This window comes from Helianthus annuus, chromosome 1 (assembly GCF_002127325.2).
Source record: "Helianthus annuus cultivar XRQ/B chromosome 1, HanXRQr2.0-SUNRISE, whole genome shotgun sequence".
NCBI lineage: Eukaryota > Viridiplantae > Streptophyta > Magnoliopsida > Asterales > Asteraceae > Helianthus > Helianthus annuus.
Window position 1 is genome coordinate 99,135,036 of NC_035433.2, and position 5,574 is coordinate 99,140,609.

General features: G+C 35.1%; 1 long non-coding RNA gene across 1 annotated transcript; it reads left to right on the forward strand.

Moving 5' to 3' along the window:
- The first annotated feature begins 2,968 nt into the window (after nucleotides 1-2,968).
- On the forward strand, nucleotides 2,969-3,303 carry LOC110936228. The gene is made up of 3 exons (XR_002589831.2): nucleotides 2,969-3,025; nucleotides 3,091-3,153; nucleotides 3,266-3,303. It is a non-coding gene; the product is annotated as an uncharacterized LOC110936228 (long non-coding RNA).
- Nucleotides 3,304-5,574: the final 2,271 nt, after the last annotated feature.

The following is a 5,574-nucleotide window of genomic DNA, read 5'->3' on the forward strand; positions in this document are numbered from 1 at the left end:
TCAAGACCGACCCAAACAATAAAGCAAGGGTAGCCGCTGAAAAGCTAAGGCAGCAACGGTAGCCGCTGAAAAGCTAAGGCAGATTTTCAAAGGAAGCTCCGCCATTTTCTTAGTGCTATGTATTTTCGCTTACTAGTAATATGTAATGTGAGACTCTTATTTTGTTTTGTCTAGTACATGATGTTAAAACGGTATGGACTTAACACATTCTGGAAGTCTTAACACACGTTATAAAAGAGGCTTAACACACGTTATATCAGGTATACTATGTTATTAAGTTACTATTGGAGTTTATGCATCCATTCTGGAAGTCTTAACACACGTTATACAATATTAACTTGTATGTTCCATATTAACTTGTACACATATTAACTTGCAAACCACTTTCATATACATGAATACAAGTCGGGTTATAATGGATGCTTACATGTTATCATCTGTATACAAGTGGGGTTACAACAAGATTACGATATTAACTAAGCTCACCATTAAACTCATCACCCCCGTCGACTGTTTTCACCCTTGTCACATGTTAAGCAATTACATGTTCCGAACAGACAAATTGTAACACATGTTAGATCAGTATATACACATCATGGTGTTTTGTAAACCCCTAGCTTATACATGAATATATGTCAGGTTACAAAAAGATTATAACAGAGGCTTAACACATGTTATACATTCCAAAATGTGCAAAACAAACACATGTTATAAACGAACGAAGAGTTCTTTCCCACGTTATATATCATTCTAACAGGGGCTTAACACATGTTATACATGAACACATGTCAGGTTACATCATGGTGTTCTGTTACAGCTTGAACCACCAACACATGTTATAAATGAACGAAGATTTCTTTCCCAAAGGATGTGACTTTCATATACATGAATACAAGTCGGGTTACAGTGTTACAATATTAACTTGTATGTTCCAAGATTATACAAGTTAATAGTGTTTTAGAAACCACTAGCTTATACATGACACAATGTTGGGTTAAACCAAGATTATAACAGAGGCTTAACACATGTTATCCCAGGTATACGGTGTTACAATATTAACTTGTATGTTCCATATTAACTTGTACACGTGTTACGATCAGTATATGCACATCATGGTGTTTTTGCAAACCACTTTTGATATACATGAATACAAGTCGGGTTATAATGGATGCTTACATGTTATCATATGTATACAAGTGGGGTTACAACAAGATTACGATATTAACTAAGCTCACCATTAAACTCATCCCCCCCGTCGACTGTTTTCACCCTTGTCACATGTTAATCAATTACATGTTCCGAACAGACAAATTGTAACACATGTTAGATCAGTATATACACATCATGGTGTTTTGTAAACCACTAGCTTATACATAAATACATGTCAAGTTACAAAAAGATTATAACAGAGGCTTAACACATGTTATACATTCCAAAATATGCTAAACATGTTATAAATGAACGAAAACTTGTTACAGCATGAAAACTTCTTTATGGATCTGTTACAGCATGAACCACTAACACATGTTATAAACGAACGAAAACTTCTTTCCCAAAAGATTTGACTTATTCAATATCCCCGCATCCATCCAGCTTGTCAATTGAATATCTTTATGGATCTGTTTCTGTAAATCAACACACGTTATATATTATTCTAACAGGTGCTTAACACATGTTATGAGTCTGTTTCTATAAATCAAACAACCCAACAAAAAAAACACTTACTGTTCAGATCAAAAGGCTAAACCAGCAACCAAACCAACAAAAAAAAACAATTATTGTTAAGATCAAAATCCCCAAACAAGCAACCAAACCAACAAAAAATCCCGTTCAAAAATCTCATCCTAAAGTTTTCGATTTATTTAAAATACATAAACATTAACCATTACTAGATCTTGATTGAAGACAGAGTAGAGGAGAGAGAGAGAGAACGTTAACCATTACTAGATCTTGACTCCGACGACGTTTCGAACTCCGGCGCCACCAACCACCCACCCTCCACCACCTTCTACAACCACCCACTGTCGCCGCTATCAACTACCAACAACCCAGAATGAACCAGCCACCACCTTCCACCAACCACCATCGTGCCTCACTCATCGTGCATCTACCGCCTCCCCTGCCCCAACCATAACGGTCAACAACACCACCGCCACAGCGTTGCTGCTGCCGTGGGTGGCTGGAAACCCACCAGTTTTCTCTCTCTCTCTCTTTCGATTTCTCTGGACCTCTCTTTCTGTTTCGATTTCTCTGGTACTCTCTCTCACGGCTCTCACTCTCTCTTTAGGCTTGCAGGTTGTAAGTGTTGTGTAGAGAGAAAGGAAAGTCATGGGAAAGAGGGAATTGAGAGAGCTGAGATTGTGATTTTGAATTGGATATGAAGAGAGAGAAAGAGAGGTGCATTAAAGATGATAGGACTAGACAGTGGAAAGAGAAGGAATATACTACCCAAAATGCCCTTCTAGTTGACTAATGTGTATTATTACATTTCTTTTAAATCTAATTGTTACCAAAATTATGAGAGCCATTGATCAAGTGTGATGAAACATAATCAATGGATGGTATTGGGTTTGCATAGTTTTTTAAAAAAGATGTGGTTTCTTGTATAGCCAAGCCCTATATATATATATATATATATATATATATATATATATATATATATATATCTATACTACTTTATAAAACATATCCAAGGGACTTCTTAATGTCCAAAAAAATTCCATTAAAACACCATTAAAGCATGATGTACAATCCTCTAAAGCACAACATAATTTGCTTTTCCTATTCTACCCTCACTCACAAAACAAGCCGGAGAACAAAAACAACTTAACAGCTCATTAGGGTTTCTGTCTTTCACATCCGCCCCATTTCTTCTCTCTCTCTCTCTCTCACCAGGCGATAACCCTTAGATCTCACCAGGCGATAACCCTTAGATCTTAAACAACATTAGATCTGTAAATATTATGGTTTCTTTCTCGGCTATGACCCTAGATCGATGGATTTCACCGGCGTTTTCAAATCTCAGGTAACATCTTTTTTACCTCTCGGCATTTTTGGTTTGAAATTTGAGTTGGATCTGTTGAATTTTAGGGTTTATTTCTCCGGCGATAACCCTAGAGATAGATGGATTTCACCGGCGTTTTCACATCTCAGGTACCTATTTTCTACTTGCAGATCTGTTAATGGTTAGGGTTTTTTCTTGCAGATCTGTTAAACAACATTAGATCTGTAACTATTTTCTGTCTTTGGATCTGTTGAATTTTAGGGTTTATTTCTCCGGCGATAAGCCTAGAGATAGATGGATTTCACCGGCGTTTTCACATCTGAGGTACCTATTTTCTACTTGCAGATCTGTTAAATTTTAGGGTTTTTTCTTGCAGATCTGTTAAACAACATTAGATCTGTAACTATTTTCTGTCTTTGGATCTGTTGAATTTTAGGGTTTATTCCTCCGGCGATAACCCTAGAGATAGATGAATTTCACCGGCGTTTTCACATCTCAGGTACCTATTTTCTACTTGCAGATCTGTTAAATTTTAGGGTTTTTTCTTGCAGATCTGTTAAACAACATTAGATCTGTAACTATTTTCTTGCAGATCTGTTAAATTTTAGGGTTTTTTTCTACTTGATTTGTGAAAGAATAATCTTTTTAACATTTGGATACTGTTATGTTTTAGTCATGTTTTAATCGGTAAAGTTATCGGATACTGTTAGCATCTTACGTTTTTTAAGCTCAGTTTTAATCGGTAAAGTTATCGAATACAGGGGTGCAGTTTTGAGTTTTAATCGGTAAAGTTATCCAAAGGACTTCTTAAAGTCCATAAAAGTTATCCAAAGGACTTCTACAATTATAACTATGTTCAAAGAATAATCTTTTTAACATTTGTAAACAGTTAAGAATTTTAGAAAGAAATATGTTTATTTTACTGTTTTACTGAATCTGTCATTTTCATTTGATTATAAGAATTTTAGAGCTGGCTTATGTTTCCTTGTGGGGAGTACAACTCAAGTTACATCCCGAATGGCAAGTTACTTTGGAGATGAAGGCTTTGGAGATTGGTGAGAAGGCCCGAGAAGCCATTCTCAGTCGCAATTATGACCAGGTAAAGGATCGTACTCTTCTGCTTGGATAAGACATTATTTGGTACGCCTCTTCGGATTGGGTAATGGGTCAAAACTGGTAATATTTCGGTACGAAATGATTTGGAATTGTGTATTATATTTTATATGACTTTCTAAATATTTTTGTGTTTTTGTTTCAAGATATACTTCATCTTGTTGGTTTTAAACAAGAAACCAACATCTTGTTGGTTTTGTACTAATATTTAAAATGCTATAGTGTTAAGGTTTATCTACTGTTTGAAATAAGCTCTTTTTAATATAAAGTTTGAGATTACTTGAAACTTCTTATTTCAACACTAGATTAAGAACTGCAAGTTAACCTTGTAATATGTTAATAATTATCTTTTTAATCTTTTTTGTGGGGAGTACAACTCAAGTTACACTTTGCTCTCAATCAATTCCTCATTTGAAGATGCAATTGATGATGCTATTGAAAAGCTTCTTGCTCGTATGTAAGTTACTGACTACTGATATCTACAATAACGGGTCAAAACATATAGTTTCTGGTAGGGGTTGAAATGGGTTAGGCTGAATTGAAGTATTGAACTCAAACGCTTTTTGTTACAAAAGTTACATCTTCTAGAAATTTGTACTTGTAGTCTTGTAGATTTATTACGTTCGTGCATTACCTTTGTATCATTATTCACCATTTCAACATAAAAATCTGAATGTTTTAGGTTGTTTGATATAAAATGGATCAAATGAGTACTATACTAAATAGATAAAAAGAAAAATAAACACTTCTATTACACTTTCATTGCTCATTTTCTTACATGAAAGTGGCTGTAAAACATTAGTGTAAGTCAAAGAAGGAATCATCTATACTACTTTATAAAAGTGGCTGTAAAACATTAGTGTAAGCCAAAACTTGCTGGTTTTAAAATGTTTGTTAAGAAGATATATACTTGATCTTGTTGGTTTTAAACAAGAAACCAACATCTTGTTGGTTTTGTACTAATATTTGAACAAGCCCAACTAAAAGATGTTATGTGCACAGGTTGAAAAGAGGGAATAGTGGTCAACAGTGGTTGGTATGCTGAAAAGAGGTGAACTATGGTCAGACTTCAGCAGTCTGCTGCTGAAAAGAGGTTGAAAAGAGGGAATAGTTGTCAACAGTGGTTGGTATGCTGAAAAGAGGTGAACCGTGGTCAGACTTCAGCAGTCTGCTGCTGAATGCTGCTGAAAAGAGGTGAGTGGTCAGAATTCAGTCTGTACATCTACTTATTTTGTTTAAATTTACAGCTTTTCTTGGTGAAAGACAGAAACCCTAATGAGCTGATAAGTTGTTTTTGTTCTCCGGCTTGTTTTGTGAGTGAGGGTAGAATAGTAAAAGCAAATTATGTTGTGCTTTAGAGGATTGTACATCATGCTTTAATGGTGTTTTAATGGAATTTTTTTGGAAAATTACTCTTGTACATCATGCTTTAAAGCGGGGTTACATAACACAATAGA